This window comes from Myotis brandtii, unplaced genomic scaffold, assembly GCF_000412655.1.
Source record: "Myotis brandtii unplaced genomic scaffold, ASM41265v1 scaffold452, whole genome shotgun sequence".
NCBI classification, from domain to species: domain Eukaryota; kingdom Metazoa; phylum Chordata; class Mammalia; order Chiroptera; family Vespertilionidae; genus Myotis; species Myotis brandtii.
Genome location: NW_005367284.1, coordinates 774,530 through 795,583, shown reverse-complemented (window position 1 = coordinate 795,583; position 21,054 = coordinate 774,530). Strand labels below are relative to the sequence as shown.

Genomic DNA, 21,054 nt, shown 5'->3' with positions numbered 1-21,054 from the left:
TACAAGTGAAAAGTTATTCAGTCTTCCCCTGAAAAAAATACCTATTTTCTCTGATGCTTTTTGTTGTAAGTTTGTGGTTACATATCTAATCTTTTCTTCATAAAGATTAAACATTCAAATGTGTAGGGTTTTTTTTCTTCTTCTCAAGAAGAAGGATGTTTTCCCTCTTTTTGATTTATTTACATGAGTGTATGGGAAAGATTTTTTAAAACAGACATAAAATAATGCATTTCTAATTTTGGTTTAAGACAGGGCCCAAGCAATCTGTTATCTGGTTTTTATTGCAGGGGATTGCTGCTGACATTTTGTCAGGGAGGCGTCAAAATCGGAAACCCTGCTTGGGTTTCCATTACCCCTCCATCCTCCCGGCTTTTATAAGGCTGAAGACAGATTGAAGTCCAGAACCTCGGGGCGATGTCTTCAAATCGCAGTTTGGGGAGGTGCCTACATGCTTCCTGGCCGCTCTCAAGGTGGGCAATTTGGTTTGCAAGTTTCAACTACGGAGCCGGAGCCCGGCTGGGGAGAGGAGTAGCAGGAAGCTGTGAGTCCTCCTTGCAAACGGAGGACGCGTAGATGCCCAGAGTACTGATAAGTCAACTTCTCTCCTTCCTTCCTTTAGCAAAAGGAAATGCTCCCTTCCTGGACAGAGACGAGGAGGGGAGGATGACCAGCCCAATGGTGGGTGAGTAATTTTCCCTCTTTGCCCTGGGTCTCTGATTGCAGTGATCTCTCTGGCCGGGGCCTGGTAAACACTGGCTCCTTAGTGCATGGGCTCAGAGAAGTCGTTGATGGTAGATGAGCACTTTAAAAGGGATTGAGGGAGCTGAGAGATGCTCAGTTAGAGTGCACCTGGGTCCTGCCATGACATCACAGGCGGCCCATAAACAGCACCCCGGGAAGCAGCCAGCCTTCCTCGCCCCTTTCTTAACAATGAGACGTAGATTGGGCCTGTTCTCTATGCAGGCATCCTTATGAGTAAATGCCTATTTTTACGGTAGAGCTGCACTTTAAAAATAGCTCCAATCAATGCGACTCTTTTCCCCCATATGTTAAAAAGTTATGCATGAGTTAAAATATCTCGAATTGCTTAAATTCTCCCAGACACAAGGCACTTTCCTTTTTCCTATTTTTTCTTCTTCTTTTTGGAGGTGAGGGTGTGGGTAGCAGAATGGGATGAGGGGATTACTGATAAAATGAGGACTTTCATTCTGGCTTCCTCAACCCTGTTTGTTCTCTGAGACTTCTTTACCAGTAGCAAGGCTTTTCCACCAAGATTTGAGCTATCTGACTGTTGAAAAATTTATTAATATTTGGCGGGTACAGTCTCCTTCCTGGAGCGATTGTTTATTTTGGTTGCTGAGAGCAATTAGCTAGAACAGTCACAGTTGCAGCTGTTAGATACTGTACGCTCCAGCGGAGATCGCAAAAGGCCTCCTGCGCATTGAGAATCTGTATGGGGATGGTTTTTAATGTGCTGCTTCTGGAGTCTTCTGCGTTAGCAAATTCAGTTGGGTGGTCCGGAGCCAGATCAAGTGCTCAATGGGATCATCACCATGCTTGCCTCCATCAGAGGCGCTCACACACCTTGCTTTGTGGAAGCCCATGGCTGTGGCCACTTTAGTGCAGAAAGAACCTGTACCAGGCCTTTCTCTCTGAATCCTCCCCATGCAAACCTGGACATGGCTCATCCCAAAACACTACCCTTTTTTCTCTCCGCAATTTGTTCTTTTTGTGTGTATGGCTCTTGACTTGTTGGGGCTTTTGTGGGCTCATCTGCATGTGTAAGTGTGAGAAGGAGACCCACAGACACAGTCTGTTCCTGCTGACTTACATGTTTAGGAGAGAGGATCTTCCTACAGTGGCTCCAGTATGATGCCTGTCACTCCAGAAAGAGTGGTGAAATCAAGGGATAGTTTCGCTGTTTTTATAGTGTCTGCACTTTTGCCTTTGGAAATAGGTTTGATAGAAAAGAATGGGTGTGCACATATTTAAAAATCATACTGCTCCAAATTCACAGTATGCTTTTTTGTACATTTTCTTGTTTGGATTTCACAGTAACCTGGTGAGGCAGGGACTTGTTCTTATATTACAGAAGAGTAGATAGTCTCAGAGTCGGCAAGTAGCCAGCCACCTGCTTAACTTTTCTGTACTGTAGCCAGTTAGGTAAATAAGACAATACATGTTTGGTTTATTTTACTGCTGGAGTATTGAGCTGAAGCAGGCTGATGAACTTGGCTTGATTTTAAAGGCTGCTGGAGCTAGCTCTAAGGCACAAGTCCAGTTTATAGTGATTCCTTGGTAGAGTGGGATCTGGCTCACTCAATAGAGTGAGAGTGAACTCTGTCTATATTTGAAGGAATAATTTGGGAATCTTAGAGAGTTTTGGGGATCCAAAATGTATAGTGGAAGTTGTTTCCTGCTAGCTAGCATAAGTTAATTAGAATTCATTACATTTTGATTAGATTTAGACACTTCTATGAAGATATATTTAAAGCAGCCTTTCACATGGCAATTGGTTGACCAGATGGCAACCTGCTTGTTCAGCAAGCTTAGATCTATTACTTAGTCAAGTGGAGCAGTTCTTTAATCACACCCCCTTCCAATAAAAATGTTCATATAAATGGAGAAGTAGGAACACTGGTGAGTTAAATGTTAATTTAGTAACTTGAATGAAAATTTTCTGTGAAATCCTCTTTTTGGTGACTTTATTTTTAAGCAATAGCATAGTCTTCTAAAAGTATCAAAACTTGAACGCACAGAAAATTCAGCAAAGTGCAAGACTTTGTTCCTTCCTTCCTCCCTTCTGAAGATTAAATATGTGTAATAATAAGACTGGCTTTATTGATTTTTCAAACTCTGTGAGACAATTCTTTACGTTTTTAAATCTTTTGGAAACCTAATACTTGAATGAAAATTTTCTGTGAAATCCTTCTCTTTTTGGTGACTTTATTTTTAAGCAATAGCATAGTCTTCTAAAAGTATAACTTGAACACACAGAAAACTCAGCAAAGTGCAAGACTTTGTTCCTTCCTCCCTTCTGAAGATTAAATATGTGTAATAATATGACTGGCTTTCTTGATTTTTCAAACTCTGTGAGACAACGCTTTACGTTTTTAAATCTTTTGGAAACCTAACCAGTATACACTAGGGTACCACATATGCTAGAATTGAAGTGTGTATTATACAATGTGACGCTGTCCTTTCCATTGCAGCAGTTGGCAGCTGGGGGGAGCACCCCGTTAAGGAGACTTCTGGATGGGATTTTGAACAGAGATCCTGAGATTTTGAAGACTAGGCAATGGTATTAGCCTCAAGATAAAGCATCATATCTGAGCTGAATCATGTCTAAAGCAGATCTTGCATTATTTATAAAATGTGCTGCCCTCCACAAGGGTTCTCAAATGTAGGTGTGCATGATACTCCCTTTTGAAGCTTGTTGATATAGATGCTTGAGGCTCACCCCTAGATTCTGGTTCACTGCCTCTAGGGCAAGTCCCAGACAGGCTCTGGAACAGGCTCCTACTGGTCTGACTGTTGGACTGAGCTGTTGAGGATATAGGAATGCAAGGTGTTCCTACTCTTCCTATTTTCCCTTCATTCTCTTGTTCTCTTCAGGTCCTGAGAAGCCTGTAGTTGTCTATTCCTACCTTAGTTTTCACCTAAAAAAATTATATTTGTTTGCATATTTTGAACATGTTAAAAAGTTTATATGGAGCATGTCAGATTTAACATCACAAGAGAGGTACCCTAATGATCTCTATTTTACAGAGGAGTAAATGAGACTTAAAGATGTTAAGGAGCTTGTCCAAGCACTATAGGCAGTAAATGGTTGAGCGGCCGGACTGCTGTGCACCATCTGACTTCAGGGCCTGCTGTCCTCATGACCAACAACCGGAATGGTTACCAGTGGGCTGTCATGTTGGAAATAGTAGATTTTACCCCCAAATGAGGCAGTTTGGTTTTATTACTGCAGATACATCTCCTATTGGAAAAGAGTCCAGCCGATACTTTCTGTTTGTTTTTGTGATGTCTACAATATATAGATATGCCATTTCATGTTTTAGCTCGCATTCTAGACTGGGAGATCCCTTAGGGTAGGGTCTTTCTGTGGTTGAGCTCAGTGTTTCTTCCCCTCCATGCCCACCATGGTGCCTTATACATCCTAAGTGCTCAGAATCCTTGTCCACATTAAAGGGAAGCAGGAAGTTCGAGGAGCTGCTGCTTGCTCAACATTCAGGTGGGTGTGAGACATAGTTTATTCTTACATTTATGTTCTCTGTCCGGAAATTAGTGTTTCTAATATCTGTGTTTCGCAGATATTTCCGGTTCGCTTGCTTGTTTTGAGGGTGAGTCAGGGTTGGAAATCATATCTAAATTGTAAGAGGATGACGCGAGGAAAAGTGTGGAAAAGGAATTGCTGTGCTCTAGGAGAAAGTGTCGATCGAAACTCCAGGGCCTTTTTGCCACACGTTCTGTTTTTATTCCCCCTGGATAAGAAGGTCTGCTAAGTGTGAAGATAGGGACATGAACAGTTGATGTTTTTTGTTTGTTTGTTTGTTTTTTTCCTCTTGGACAGTGTGTGAGCTGGTCCCGTGTCTGAATGGTGTGTGAGACAGAACTGTAAAGAGAAATTGAAATCTTTGGTTCTGTGTCTCCAGGATCCCAGGCGACCTGGTTTTGGTGTACATTTATCCATATAAGATTTCACAACTCTTCCCATTTTTATGGGCGTGTAATGGTGTTAATAGCCAGAAAACAAACCTGGCCTCTTTGAATTTGCTCTATGTAACAGAATATTTCCTGCTTAGAGTTTATAGCTTGACTAATGGGATTTCTTGACCAAGTCCAAGTCCTAAGAGAGTCATATAAGAATATCAGGATGTTAAATATAGTTTCTTAGTTCAGGCTGCAAGAACAGAGGACGGTAGATTGGTAGGCTGATAAACAGTAGAAATTTATCTCCTAGTGTCGGGGCTGAGTTCCGAGGTCAGGGTCCAGCACGGAGGGGTTCTGGTGGGGCCCCTCTCCAGGCTGCCGGCTGTAGGCTTCACATTGTGACCTCACATCGTGAGAAGTAGCAGCCTGCTCTCTGGCTTCTTTGGATAAAGTCACACCACATTCATGAGAGTCTACCCTCATGACCTACCCACCTCCCAGCGGCTCCGCCTCCAAATACCATCACACTGGGGATTAGATTTCAACATGTGAATATTTGGGGGGGGGGGGCAGAAACATTCAGTCAGTGACATACAGTGTGGAAGTGTAGGGTGTATTTGGACAGATATCTCTAACTCACTCTCAGAGTCATCACATACAACTGTCTTAAGGGCTTTCTTCCGTTGAATGTCAACCGTGACTCCGTCGCGAGGCTGGGCATTTCACCTGGGTGATTGCAAATTTCATGGTAATTCTGAAAGGTCATAATATTATCCCTGTTTTACAGATGGGAAAACCTGAGGCTTGGGGAGACCATGGAACCTGATGGAATAAAAATGCCTTAGCTTCTTTCGTCACTGCTAACTAAAATGTAAAGGAGAGTTCTCTGTCTCCAGGTAGGTAAGCGATAAATGATGTGCCATAGTTCCCCCATCCACAGCTTCACTTTCCATAATATTAGTTAGTTATCCGTGGTTAGTTGAGGTTCAAAAAATATTAAAGGGAAAATTCCAGAAGTAAACAATTCATAACTTGTAACTTGCCTGCTGTTCTGGGTAGTGAGATGCAATCCCATGCCACCCTACCCAGGATGCGAACCGTCCCTTTGTCTAGCCTCTCCACACGGTAGACGCCACTCACCCACTAGTCACTTAGTACTATCTTGTCCATCAGATTAGCTGTCATGGTATGATAATGCTTGTGTAAGTCACCCTTATCTTGCTTGCTAAGGACACTAACGCACAAAAGTGGTGGTGATGCTGGCAATTTGGAAACTATAAAGTGCTTCCTTTAGGTGAGTAATAAGATATTTTGAAAGTAAGAGAGACCATATTTTGCGTAACTTTTATTAAAAATATTGTTACAATTGCTTTATTTTATTATCGCTGTTGTTAATCTCTGATTGTGCCTAACTTACAAATTAAACTTTATTATAGGTATATACATATAGGAAAAAATGCAGTATAAATAGGGTTTGGTGCTATCCACTGGGGATCTTGGACATATCCCCTGTGGATCAGGGGGAGGGTACTACTGTATTCGGTAACTACCTTTGGGACCGGAACTCAGATGATTCCTTGTGTCTTGTAGTACATGCACCTCCAAGAGTCAGAAATCTTGCAAATTTGAATAGAACCCAGTTCAAATTAGTATCTTAACATTTCGGTCTTCAGAGACAGGAGGGTGTTTGTTTTTGTTGGTAAGATGCTCAATTATCTTACTGTTTTCTGTGGATAGAAAATTCTTATTCTGTAGCAGTTGTGGCTATTTCTGTGTTTACTGTTTCCTGTTGGTCGTGCATGTTATTGTGCCTGTAAAGAGTAGATAAGCCTGTGGATTAGTTGGTAGAAATGCCTTTGTGTGGCAGGTGAAGAAATCAGGAAAGGGAGAAGCAATTGAACTGACCAGTGGTGATCACTTACTGTGTGATTAGAACCGCAGACCTCCAGGTGCCGGGCTGTGATTTAGAAACTGAGCGGTATCGTGTGAAATGATACCTGGAATTGCATTTTGCAGCAGCACTCACAGTCTAAATTGAAGTGCATAAAACTGGAAGGTACGGGTTTTTCTAAAATAAAATGCACAGTATTTCAGGCAGTGGTCCATTTACACCATCACAACCTCTTCCCTTCAGTCTCACATAATCTTGGCCTCCTAATTAGATTGCTAATAAATTATTACAGTGCACAGAACGGGAGTGTTGGACTCTGCTCTCAAAGGTCTTTCTATTCTAAGTATGGTCTGTGGCTCAGCAGCATTGAGGCACCTGGGAACTTGTTAGAAGTGCAGACTGTCTCCCACCACCAAACTACTGAACCACACTCTGCATTTTAGCAGAATTCCCCGACTGATCCATATGCACACCCACCTTGGAGAAGGACTCTAAGGCATGTTTCTCAAACTTGAACGTGCTGGAGAATGACGTGGAGAGCTTGTTAAGCACAGTCATGGCCCAGAGATTGACTCGATGGTCTGGGGTACATGTGTTGTGAGTTGCCCTGTCCCTGGACCCCCTGCAGCATTGGTTGGATGGCCGCTGGTGCTGGGATACTCTACGTGTCATTTGAATGGTTGGACTCAGTGAGGTTAAGGTCCTGTGCAACCACCTCTGGGGCCCTTTCCCAAGGGCTCAAGAGGGAGTCCACAACTGTTCCACTTCTATTTATTGCAAAGTTACCCTGTAAGGTGGATGGAAAACTGTTCTGTGGTCACTAGGAAAAGGGAGGAACTATGTATACTACTAGATAAATAGAACAGGAGAGCCACGTCCAAAGAAGTTTCCAATGAACCATTTAACAGGTTGACCAGGTGAAGCATTGCACTTTTTATCCATTAAAAAAAAAAGGTGGGTGAGCTTTTCTAAGATTCCACTTTCTTCTAAGAACGTGATAACTTCTCATCCCTCCCCTTGCCAAGTACAGGACACACAGACCAGACCTTACCAGCTGATGTGGTCATCCGTGTGCTTTTTAAAAATGATTTAGGGTGGTTTTTGTGCAAGCAAAAGTTGGCCACTTACTACTTTGCCTCAAGGTATGTAGTATTTCTGTGTTTATCTATTGAGTGGATAGTGTGCCTTTGAGGCTTGCAAACAATCCTGCTGATTAGTGTGGTCAGGAAGTCCTGAACCTACTGGGTAAGACTGCTGAATCTGCAGGGTGGTGGATATGGATGTGTTTCAGTAAGTATGTTTGCCTTTGTGTCAAAAGGAAAACTCTTTGAGTTGAGGCGTATTCTGGTTTGTATCATGAAATTTAAAAACAGCAGTGGCACTGGAAAATACACACATCCCCCAAGTATTTTTTTCTAGAGGATTTTACCCTATAAAGTTTAAGTATTTGATGCCTTAATAAAAGAAAACAAATTTTGGTGGGTCTGATACTCAGCAAATTGCTTTTTTAAGTTTGCAAATGAAGCTTGTGTAAGTGGCATTATTTCTAATTTGCCCTTAGTTTTCAACTAACTTGTTTACACAAACTTATTCATATCCTATATAATAAAAGCCTAATATGCTAAGTGTCTGGTCATCCAGTCATCTGTTCAACCAATCAAAGTGTAATATGCTAATGATATGTTAAAGCTGCTCAACTGCTTGCTATGACGTGCACTGACCACTGGGGGCACACAGGCGACTGGTTGACCAGTCGCTATGATGTGCACTGACCACCAGGGGTAGACGCTCCGACCGGTAAGTGAGCTTGCTGCTGGGGTCCAGCTGATTGGGACTGAGCAAGATGGGCCAGACATGCTCTGGAGCCCTCCCACGGCCCCTCCCTGGCTGGACAACCTCCCGTGTCCCTCCCCGGCCCTGATCGTGCACCAGTGGGGTCCCTTGGCCTGGCCTGTGCCCTCTCGCAATCCGGGACCCCTCAGGGGATGTTGGAGAGCCAGTTTTGGCCCTATCCCACCGGCCAGGCTGAGGGACCGCACTGGTGCATGAATTCATGTACCAGGCCTCTAGTGTTTATTATAAGTAGCAAATAGTGCATTAATGGGGGGGAGTTCCTTATGATGTCAGGATTTTAAAAGCTGCACTTCTGTAAATTTCTTTTGTTCCAGTTTTTTGTTTGTTTGTTTTGCTTTTAGAACAAAATAAGGGTTGAAAAAATTTGGAAGGATATTTTCTGGAAAATATGTCCTAGGAAAAAGTTGGGTTCAGTATTCATTTTGGGTGTGGCATGTGTATCCTCATATACTTACTATTTGATAAGATATTATGGTATCATAGAGCCGTCAGATAATTGCAGACGTTTTATTTGGAAGAGACCATAGGTTTCGAAGAAGAAACCCAGTGTTTCATGGAGCACCCAGGGTTAGCCTAGCACTTGCGGGGCATCTGACACTTCTGTGACATGCGTTGTCCCTTCCACTTTGACAGCTGAGGACATAGGCTTACATCAGTGGTTCTCAACCTGTGGGTCGTGACCCCTTTGGGGGTCGAACGACCCTTTCACAGGGTCACCTAAGACCATCGGAAAACACATATATAATTACATATTGTTTTTGTGATTAATCACTATGCTTTAATTATATTCAATTTGTAACAATGAAATTGGGGGTCACCACAACATGCGGAACTGTATTAAAGGGTCGCGGCATTAGGAAGGTTGAGAACCACGGGCTTACATCATCAGTTCCCGAGATTTATTTGCAGAGCAGAGACTGAAATTTGGGTTTGAATGAGGAGTCCAGAACCCATTCTCAGCACTGCCAACCTACTGAATGTTGAGCCTTATTTTGTTGAGAGCTACGTAAAAGAGATTTGAATCTGTGGCAGCCATGAAAGGTGAAAATGCCTAATGCCTACCTCAGGATTTTAAAATTTTAAATGTGTAATTTAATTGGATCCTCATAATCTTGTGAAGTGGACAGGGCAGGTGCTAATGAACTCATTTGCAGGTGGAGTGGGTGGGTAGGTAAGAATCTGAAACTCTGAGAGGTTAGGACTTGCTGAATTTAACAAGGCTAGTGAATGGCAGAGACGATGGCCAAACACTCCTGTGGACTCCGAACCTGGCATGCTTTCTCAGGCCTGCCCTGCCTGTTTGCTGAAAGTGTGTACAAAAGAGGCCGGGCACATTGCTAAGCAAGATCTCAGGATTTTGTGGCAACTTATAAAAAGGCTTGTGAAAGATACCTTGACTCCTCCCATACCGTATAAACTGTCTCTGGCAGGAAGCTGTGTGCTGGGGAGGACCACCTGGTGAAATGTGTGAAGACTTGGGGCCTTACCTAATACTACTTAATGCCATTGTCTTCAGAGCTTAACTTTCCTGGGAAAAGGTTTTTAAATGCGCTCCCCTTTTGATTTTTATTATTTTTAATATATATTTTTATTGATTTCAGAGAGGGAGAGGGAGGTAGAAACATCAACAGTGAGAGAGAATCATTGATTGGCTGCCTCCTGCATGCCCCCCCCATTCCTCCCCCCGAGACAGAGGCCCCAACCCGTGCCCCAATAGGGAATCCAGCTGTGACCTCCTGGTTCATAGGTTAATGCTCAACCACTGAGCCAACACTGGTGGGGCTGCCTTCCCCTTTTTAAAGTTAAGTTTTCTTTCCAGTGGATTGATCATGCTTACTGTAAAAGTTTGTTGACCTTTTCTCTTATGTTGCAGTTAATGTTTGCTAAATCTTTAAATTTTTTGTGTGTACATAAAAAGAGCCCTTACTCACCATAGAACATTTTAGCCTCTTTGCAGGAGAGACCTTTAGAGTTTGAAGGTAGTGTCCAGTGGGAACACTGTGTCTTTGATGGTGAATGTCACAGGGGTACGGTTTTTCTCCCTGGAGGGTGACTTTGCTTTCATCATGACCCATCAGACCCGAGTATCTGGCTCTGCCTAGTCATGTGCGTGGGTGTGCACTCCTGTCTGGTCCGCCGGGCTTGGGGAGTGATTGTGACCCTGCCCCGAGAGCCTGCTGGAGAGGGCTGGCCGACTCGCCGGTCCTGCCGTGAGTCCCTCAGGCTGGGGAGGGACGACAGATGGTTGAGCTAAACTCGGAGCCACCTCTCTACGTCACGATGAAAAATGACCAGCCATCGGTAAGTGGAAATCAGAGCCCATGCACGTTTCAAGTCTGACAAACAGGGCGTTGAAACAAACAGGGAGTGAAGAAGGGGAGGAAATCCTTTCATAAGTGACCAGCCTGTCTTTGTTGGTACTTTCTGTACTTACTAGTAGGAAAATTCCTCATGTACATATTTGTTCATCTGTACAGTCAATATGCATGGACTGTTGGGACTGAGCACTAATCCTCTGTGCCCTTTAGGATATAAATAACCTCTCTAAAAGCCGAAACTGTGAGGCTGGATCCCAATACAGATGCAGAGTTGCATTCTGTACTGTATGAGCAGCATGAGGCCCTCCCTGCTCACGGCCCTTCAAGGTTGTCTGCCTCCCATGACTCATGCGGAGGCCATGGCATCTGCAACCCTAGTGGCCTAGGCTTTTGCACCAGTGGTACCCGATTCAGACAGTCTGTCAGCGGGCTAGCCAGGGAAAGCTACAGAGTGGAAGCAAGTTGGTAGAGGGCAGAAAAGCAGGTGGGCAGAGTAGCTGAGTCCCAGCAGTCATGGCATATGAATGAAGACTCTTGAACTTGGGCTGCCTAACTAACCCCTGGAAGATCCCTATCTTCCTCATTACCATTCACATCCTATGATGACACTTGTTTAAGCTGGCCTGCGCAAGGTGCTGTCCATGGTACTGGAGCACAGCCAATGTGCATGAGTCAGAAGGCTTGGCTTTAAAGCCAGCTGCCCCTTCCCATTGATGAGTTTTGGGGTGGGGTCCTTGCCCTCTGTAAGCATCAGTTTTCTTCCCCTATAAAATGAGATAAGAGTACCTGCTTCAGAGTGTTAATACGTAACAGTTGAGGCCCTTAGCGTAGTGCCTGGTACATAGTATGTGCTCAAAAAAGATTAGCCGCTGCTATTATTATTACTATTTTTATTGTCATCACTCAAAGGGAACTAATGACTATATTTCCCTATGCTGAGAGAGTAGGAAGCCCCAGGGCCATCATTATTCAGATCTTGACCTCTGCTAGGATTATGTTGGGCCTTTAACCAGTGACATTAAATCATACAAGTTCTTCTTTCCTATCCTTAGCTAAACCCCTTGAACTCTGACTGTTGGTCTGCTCTTTGTCTACAAACATGAGGCTGTTTTCGACTGCTCTTGTTTGAGAAACATTAGCACACAAAGGGAGCCCCCACATCCCATGAGCCTCAGACTACTGAGGGAGTTGTCTTCCTTAAGTACATAGGCGCTTTAAATGTCTCTCTGCAACCAATTATAAAAAAGACAGGGATTTTAATGATGTTCTTCCGTATTTTCCCAGATAACAGTGGTGGTTCACTGAAGTATGCAAACTGACCATATCTCGTTTTCCCTTGGTGAGCAGGCTCTAGGTTCTCTCCTGCTGGCGCCTGGACCAGGACAAGAAGGTGAGCAGACAGGTCGTTTATCTCTGGACTGTTCACCTTTGGCTCAGCGGCCTGCTTGTGTGCAGGAAAGAGAAGTAAAATAATTATTGAGGAGAACTTCCCACTGTTAGTGCTGTGACCTTCTCTGGCAGCCAATTATTGAGGAGAACTTCCCACTGTTAGTGCTGTGACCTCCTTCTCTGGCAGCCAGCTTTTTAAACAAGCATCTTACTATTTCAGCAGATGGTGCTAAGGTTTGTGCAGGCAGCCCACAGTATTCCCAGTGCATTCCCACACTTCTGGATTCTTCGTAATTAGCTCACAACATGGATGAAACTGAGCTCAGATGTAAGGGAGCGCCTTGGAGCTGGGAGGAGAGGCATCTGCTGAGGGTGCGGGATGACCTTGCTGTGCTTTTAGGGAGCTGCCCCGGGGGCGAGCTTGGAGATTAGCAGTGGCTCCACGCAGCTTCAATCCCTGCAGTGTGTTCTGAAGTCTGTCCTGGCTACCCGGGCACGGCCAGATACACTTCGAGTATTGAGTTCACTTACAAAGCCCTTTGTCACTTTTGTCCTGAGCCTAGTGTTCTTGAACATTGGCCCTCACTCCTTGGTTTATTTTCAGTTCATTGTCTCTGTCCCTGTGTTTTGTACATGTATCGGGATCACATATGGAAGGTGTTCCGGTTTTAGAAAAAACATTGAGTTAGATTTTATAAACTAAGAACTAGTGTGTTCATAAGAAAATATTGTAAGGCTGAATTGAAGGTAAGTGCTCGATGACAATGGGTCAGTGACACCATTTCCTAACGTTGCAGCACTTTTACCTTCTCTGTAGAAGGAAGTCCTTTCCTTCTGGCCTCTGATGTGATTGTGTTGGGCCTTTGAACAGTGACATGAAATCAGGTAAGGCTTTTCTTTGCTTTCCTCAGCTAAGCTCCTTGAACTCTTATTGTTGGTCTCACCTTGAACTCTGAACAACCTGCTCGGTGCCTAAATAATGCTGGCTGGCAGGTATCTCTTGATTAATTGATGTGGCAGAGCATCATGTGCAGAGACCTGTTATTTGAGGCAGCATCTCCTCCCTGGGATGCTGCAGCTTAGGTGAGACAGTGTTGGATGGCTCTGCAGGTCATCCCACAGCTGGTTTGGGCCAAAGGTATTCTCTGAGTGGGAGTGGTGTAGTATTCTTAATGATAGGAACAGTGGATGTAGAATTTAATAACATTATTTCACGAAGAATTTTCCTTGTCTCCAAGTAAATGACTGAGAAGAAAGTCAAGGAAGATATCTTTCCCTCATGACTGCTTCCAGCCCCGCTGTGTTTCTTATTCTAAGTACAGCTGGTTTGGGCCAAAGGTATTCTCTGAGTGGGAGTGGTGTAGTATTCTTAATGATAGGAACAGTGGATGTAGAATTTAATAACATTATTTCACGAAGAATTTTCCTTGTCTCCAAGTAAATGACTGAGAAGAAAGTCAAGGAAGATATCTTTCCCTCATGACTGCTTCCAGCCCCCCTGTGTTTCTTATTCTAACAGCAACTGTGCTCCTAGGAGGAATGTGGCTCAGGAATGGCTGATAAGTACACCTTAAGGACCACTTAGGGGCTGTTGAGTGATGTATGTGTATTTTCATTCAATTCTTGCAATAACTCCACAGGTAACTTGGTTATGATATAGTTTAACAGATGAGGCCTGTGAAATATCCAGATAGTATATAATAGAACTGGGACTTGAACCCAAGTCCGTCGGACTTCAAAGCTGCCAGCTGAGGCTGAATGAAAAGAATCTTTCATGTCCCCGTTTCTAAGGTTCCTAAATTTTCTTCTTTGTCAGTTCTTAATTTTGCCTGCTCTTTATCTCTGGACTGAACAGACCCAGTGTACACACTACACGCTGTGGAGCTGAATTAGGAATGAAATGGGGGGAAACATCTAAGTTCATTAAGTTGGCAGATACATGGTTTGTTTTCAGGGAGAGAAACGCTTTAGGACAACAAGGTGAGAATACCCAAGCCGAGTGAGAGTGGTCGAAGAGCAGGCGAAGCATCACTGTGTCCAGGGGAGGCTGCTGCTAGCAGGTGAGGCGGTAACTATTGCTCCTCCTGCCTTCTGCATGCGGCACAAAGGTAGGGGTGTTGCTTTTCTCACCTGATAGGCTGATTGTCAGAGCAGTGAATTAGTTCTTTGAAGTGGAGTCTCTAACGGAGTGGTTAGCTAGTCTCGTCTTCATCCTTATAATTACCTTCTGTCCTTTTAATTATTTGAGATTTCTTGTCTCAAGGGCAGAATCGGAATGCTTTCCTGACATTTGGACAGAGAGCGAATACCTGAGGTTCGTGCCTTGGTACTTAGGATTCCCCTCCTGAATGTTGAGCACATTCAAATGGCAAAGGTTCTCCTAAGGAATCCTTTTTGGCCAGATGGAGCAGGGCTACATTTCCAAAATTAGTGCTGCACAGAGAATTCTCTCTCACGGACTAATTCTCCTCCCCTCTCTCAGGACCATCTGTCTCATGGGCAGAAGAAAAATGGGCATCTGTTCAGATCTGCAGGGTTGCCACCTGGACCCGTTCCTATAGAGTTGCCAAGTGGAGGGTTGTGCTGTCTTTGGGCCAACCCAAAGCCTTAAATACTGGGTCTTCAGTGAAGAATTATAGAATCCAGACAAAATAATTTTGATCCAGAGCCTGGTTTTTGTAGAGCAAAGATTGGTGAATGAGTCATCATCCCAGATCAGGGATCAGCAAACTTTTTCTATAAAGAGCCAGATAACAATGTCCTTACAGGCCATGTGAACTCTGTCACAACTATTCAAGTCTTCCATTGTAACAAAAGCAGCCATAGATAATATGTAAATGAGTGGCCATGACTCTGTCCCAACAAAACTTTATTGACTAAAAGAGGTGGCTGGCAAGATTTGGCCCACAGGCCATGGAGTGTTGACCCTGTTCCAGGCCACAGAAATTCAGTATAAGAGATTATTCCTTCAAAGGACTTGGATTCATGCAGTGAGGTCATCAAAGCTGATGTTGTGAAGTTATACCCTTGGATTCTTAGATTTGTTTTCAAGCAATATATTTTTATTGATTTCAGAGAGGAAGGGAGAGAGAAACATCAATGATGAGAGAGAATCAACGATTGGCTGCCTCCTGCATATCCCCCACTGGGGACCGAGCCCAAAACCCAGGCATGTGACCCTGACCGGAATCGAACCTGGGACCCCTCAGTCCGCAGACCGGCACTCTATCCACTGAGCCAAACCGGCCAGGGCAGATTCTTAGATTTTTAAAGGTAGTTTTGCCCTCCACCTTCACAATGTCCACTGTTACACACCATTCTGGTTATTTGGAAGTAATTTCATCATTAACACAAGACTCCCAGAAGAATACCAGATGTCTTTGAAAGTCAGTCTCAGCACATCCACTTAGATGTTCTGCTTCTAAACTGAGGGTGACTAGCTCAGTCTGGACATCCTTGGGTGTGCTGACTGAAGTCAGGCATGTGGAATAGACAATTACTTCTCGACTTTGCCTCCACAGGAGTTGGAGTTCTTCATCACGAAACTAATGACTTCCTTCTAAGGATGCTGTGGGTGGTTCAGCTTATTGCAATCACTGTGATGGATTTAGGTCTGGTAACTTGGTTCCCTTCCCCCCTTTGGCTCTGAAAGGATACATTGAAGGAAAAAGGCTGCAGAAGTGAGCCACCAAAATAAACATACTTGTGACAGAACTAATACTTCCTGTTTCCTGGTTTGGGCTTAAATGCTTCACATCCAGACTGATGGCTAACTGTCTAGGCAAGTGAATTAGAAATTGTTTACAAGCTAGAATGTGAATACCAGTGAAATATATCAGCATTATTTTGCATCATTTCCTCTCTCTCCATTCTCCCTGGGGAGGGGTTATAATTGTATCTATCTGAAAGTCGGCTCCGTTTCCTGTCCAATTTAAAGAGACAATGACTTATTAGACATGTGCAAGTGTTGGCCTGTTTATTTGTGAGCAGGAGTATGTGGTATGGAGAGTTACCTTTTTGCTAAGTGATTGAAAGGCAGCATACATATTTATGCATTGCTTTTAAAGACGTACTTTTTTTGATCGGATGAGTCAACTGCTTGTGTCCCACATAAAATACACATCTCATTGTTAGAGATACATGGACACCTTAAACGCACACAGCTTGTTTTTACTGGGAGAGTTCACTGTCAGATAACAGGGAAGAATGGGTGAGAAATGAAGAAAGTAAGGAACTGTAGTGAGTAGAGCGATGAATCCTGGCATATTTTCTCCCGTCTTATTTCTAGCTTTCAGGCACCATTCATTGATGTTAATAGTTTATACAGTGGTCACATGAAAAACGGTACATGGTGTCATCACTGTGCATCATCTGTGTGCTGTGTAAACTCAGTGTTGCACTCGCACGCTGACAGCTGTCTGTCCAGCCCTCACAGGACCAGCTGAGGTTGCTATCCGAGAGGAGGTAGGAGGAGGAGAGTGGAGAAAGTTATGTGAATGCCGTTTATTTTCTTTAGTATTTTCTTCAGGGTGGGGGTAAGAGTTGTGGAAAATGAGCAAATATGAGTAAGGACAGTGGGATTGTTTTATCCAGGGCTAAAGGGATCCCTTGAAGAGTTTTAAGCAGCGGAGGGATGCAGTTAAATTTGATCAATTTAGAAAATAGGGATGAAGGATAGGGAGGCAGTAAAGATGGGAAGCAAGGAGATCCACGAGATCTTGCTATAAAGCAAATGAGAGAGGATGGTATTCAGTTCTGAAATCTGCATAATTAGAAATGAGTGGCTGTGGAAACTTTTTAAAGATTATATTCAAAATCAGAGCAAAGGAAAGGGAGGAGTTTAGATGAGGGTGAGATTTTGAACTAGGTTTTGACATACATTCAATTGCTCATACCCTGAGACGGGGAGCAGTGGGGAGACACAGGGTTGCAGGGGGGAGATGAGTTAATTGTATGTTATCACAGCCATTGCAGCCATCTGGGAAGAGGCCTAAATTGACAGATGTACAAAGTGTGTTCAGAAGTGGAGCAAGGGACCCAGTTAGTGCTGTCCGGTCCGCGAATGCTCTGCTCAAGGCCAGGTTTGCAGGTGAGAGCTGGTGACAGCATCTGGGCCCTATTTGAAGGAGAACTCAAGAGATGGGCAGGGACTAGAAGACTGAAAGTGGCTTTTGCCTTAGGCCAGGCGAGAGGAAGAGAAACTGTCCATGGAAATGGAAGGAAGAGATTTGCAAGAAAATGCAGGGATGGCTTTCAAAGGAAGAGGTTATTGGCGGTGATGTGGAAGAGTCCAGTACTATTCCAAAGCATCTCTCTTTTGTACAACGGCCTGATCCTACTTTCCCAGCCTCACCTTACACTTCCCATCTCCTATTACATCTCAGCCAACCTGGATAGTTTGTTGTTTTAGGAGCATGTGAGCTTCAGTGTTTTGTGTTTTCCCCTACATTTTCCCTTTGTCTTAGATGCCCTTGTTTCTCTTATCAAACCCTCATGAGTCTGGAAAGGAGAGGAGGATTCAGTAAGAAAAGCGGGCTTCCCTCCCGTCCCAAGCCTCACCCTCGCATCCTGCCCCCTTGGCCTGAAATCTGTGGTGAGCCTGATGGTTACAGCATCGATGGCACGTCTTGACTTAGTCATGTTTTCTTTTCCTCCACTATACCCAGGAGTTTCTCGGGAACGATCAGGCTTATTGGCATCAACAGGCAGGACTGAGTTTGTACTGTGTCACTTATTGGCTCTGTTACCTGGAGCAACTCATTTCGCCCTTTCAAACTCCCTTCCCTCATTTGTAAAATAAGCACAATAAAACCTAGATTTCTGCGAGGGGTGAGTTGGATCCTCACGGCAGTTGGGGCGTGACAGCTGCGGTTCCCGGGCGCTACTACTGGTAGTTGGGGAATATTGGTTGTGCGGGTGCTTTTCACAGAGATTTCCTGTGGATAAGGGAGGACACCTACAGTCGTGGATGTGCAAGGTGTTTGAATGAGGGGACGTCTGAATGGTGGATTCTAGTGATTTTCCTCTGTGTGGAGGAGAGCTGGCAGATGCCTGGAACTTACTGTAGGAGCCTGGTGGAGAGGAGACCTGCAGCCGTTGTAAGCCCACCCATGTTTTACTTGGGACTGAAGCATATTAACCCCCCTTTTAATCTAAATTACAGAATGAACCCCGTCCCCAGATGTGGAAAAATAATCAGGTTCCAGATTACAAAGCACCTCAGTTCGTCTCCCGTCTCGCCATGTCAGGATCACACAAGAAACTTCATAGAGGTGCCCCGGATCAGTGATACGCCTTAAGACGTAGCAAATCTGATGGTGGCTGAGTCCATTTGAATCTGTTTAAAGGATGTTTCACAGTACTTATTCCTCATACTTACACATGGCTATGCTAATGCTTAAAGGTTTCTTAAGATTTTTTTTTTTACTTTTTCTTCTTCAGAAAACACTAATTACATGAATTCTATAGCCCTTTTTCTCAGAGTTCACATACATGTTTCACTAGTAGAACTGGACTCTGCCTACTTGGGTAACTAACAAACTGGTCATTGTAGGATCCAGGTTGCAAATATCAAAAAATTTCTATATGTGACACGGCACCAGAGTTAAGTTAGGGTTTTTCAAAATGCTGACAGGCCGAGCTCAAAAGGTTCGCCATCACTGGTCTATAGCCTGTATTTTCCTCATCTTCCTATGGTTGTGCGTGTGTGCCTCATGCATCCCAAAAGTTTAACATCTAACACAATTAACTTGAAGCGGAATCTGTTTGTGTTCTTAATCCACACAGGCAGTTTCCCACGATAATAGAGCTTTCACAGCTGATTACTACGGATCTCTTGTGTTCTTGAAAATGATTGGTGATTAAAATCACCCTTTCCGCAAGCAGTTACCCACTGGTGCTCTCTGCAGAGAATAATAAACTGCCATACGCAGAAATATTAACATGCCACTTAGATTGTTAGAATTTTAACCGCTTCGTGTGGCTGAGGCACAGGGGCCGTCCAGCCCCAGTGCTAGTCATGATCTCAAAATTGGAAACGGGCCTCGCGGACCTCGGTGCTCCCCTGGGGCCCGGCTGCCTCCTGCAGTGCCCTGTGAAACTTCACTGTAATCTGTTGTGACTGATCCCCAATGCAAGTGTTAACAGTGGCCACTTGCCATGAGTGGGAAAGTGAGAGTGAGTGTTGTTTATCCAGACAAGAAGTGATACCGAAATGAGCCTGGAGGTGCGATTCTAATTTGCACCTCCGTTTCATTTGCCTGGAGGAGCTTCATTTCTTCGTCATTATTCCTGAATATATATGTGACAGGGGGAGGCTTACCGAGTGTACTGCTAACAGATGTGGCAGCCGCACTTCTGTGCACCCCTCGCTTTGCTCATTCATGCCCCCCTCGCCCTGGGCTTTGAGAAAAGGCCTTTAACAAACTGCCCCAAGTCCCAGCAAGTACGAAATACGCATCATAAAGCCCACGAGCATTTCAAAATGTGTTCATTGCCCCGTGTCCTTTCTGTGTTGTAATACTGTGTTTCACACTGTACTATGCAAAGTCTGCTTCTGATGGAAAAGTAGGAAACAGTGAAGAGTGTGTGTGTGACAGAAAAGATGCAACATGTCTCTGACACTTTTAAGTGGCCTATCCCGGAGATTCCCAAAGTTTATTCCACGGAACACTGGCCCTACACGACACGTTGCCCTTCATGAAAAAGAATTCAGTGGTAAGTTTTAAGAGATTCAGAGCACACGTGAGAATATCAAAGGCTCAGAGGAGTTCTGCTAGAAAATGTCGCTTTTAACTCATTTCACTCTGCACCTCCTGATCAGAGAAAGCGTCTAGTCCTCCATGTAATGAATTACACTCTTGGACGTGCTGACCTGTGCTGACTATTAGGATACACGTTTCTTGTTGCATCGATGGGGCTTTCGTGGCCTTGAACTCTTGGGAAGACCAGTGGGACCTTCGTTGTGGGAGCAAGGTCAAGATGCAGCAGGTGCTCAGTAAGAATATCCATGACACTGTCATTGTTGTTGCTGTTGCCATCGACTTTAAACTTCCCTATCCTAAGACACAGTGTAAGGTCAGGGAATAATGTATAGTGGGAATCAAACTGACACCACTGTGTTTCTCACACATGCTTGACGAGAGAGGGGCAAGTCCTGCTAGAAGCCTCATCTTAGCTGCCATGGAAGGCTTCACCGGCCGGATGCTGAGGAGTGCTTTGACCCCGTGGTCTTCCTTATTATTAGAAAGTCATGTAGGAGGTTTTACAGATTGAGACCTGCCTCCATCTCTAGCCCTTCCTGTGGATTGTGGAAATAGAGCTTTAGGAGATGCATGATCAGTGGCTGCCCTCCTTCCTGTGTGACTTCCAGCAGTAGCTCACAAGTCATACTTGGAGGCAAAGAAAAAACTGTGTTTAAAGAACTACCATGCAAACTGCACGGCACCGCCTTGTGGAAATGCAGGGCTGCAAAGCGCATTTCTGGCGAATCAGCAGCGAGCACTTCGTCACTGGAGTGGCACCCACATCCCTGGCTTCCGTACTGTGGTGTGACCGCACCCAGTGTTACCTCAGAGGCGGAAAAACATCCCCTGTCCTGGGGTCTGGAGCTAGCTAAGGAGGAACAGGGCCTGCAGTTTCCCTCTGGTTGCTGTTCTGAAGTTTGTACCTCAAGGTGCTGCTTTGTGAAGAAAGTTAAATTCAAAGGGGAAATGCCCAGATGTCAGTCACGGGTAAATCGAGGATCTTTTCCAGAGATCCTGGGGAGGCATCGCCACGGATACTCCCATAGCCTGCGAACAGGAAGTTGGACAGAAGGGTATAAAAATAACTGCCTTGTTTTTCCAAAACACAGCCCCTTGTAGCATGAAATTCACACTGGAAATGTGAAAGGATTAAGCCTCTCAGCAGAGCAGGCGGGGGGGGGGGGGGGGGGGGGTCCCCTTT

At 44.4% G+C, this 21,054-nt stretch overlaps 1 long non-coding RNA gene across 1 annotated transcript in view; it reads left to right on the top strand.

Moving 5' to 3' along the window:
- The first annotated feature begins 10,153 nt into the window (after positions 1-10,153).
- LOC106727594 overlaps positions 10,154-21,054 on the top strand; it is a 54,634-nt gene continuing 43,733 nt past the window's right edge. Inside the window, exon 1 of the long non-coding RNA XR_001363824.1 lies at positions 10,154-12,109. This is a non-coding gene — a long non-coding RNA (uncharacterized LOC106727594). The remainder of the gene's footprint in view (positions 12,110-21,054) is intronic.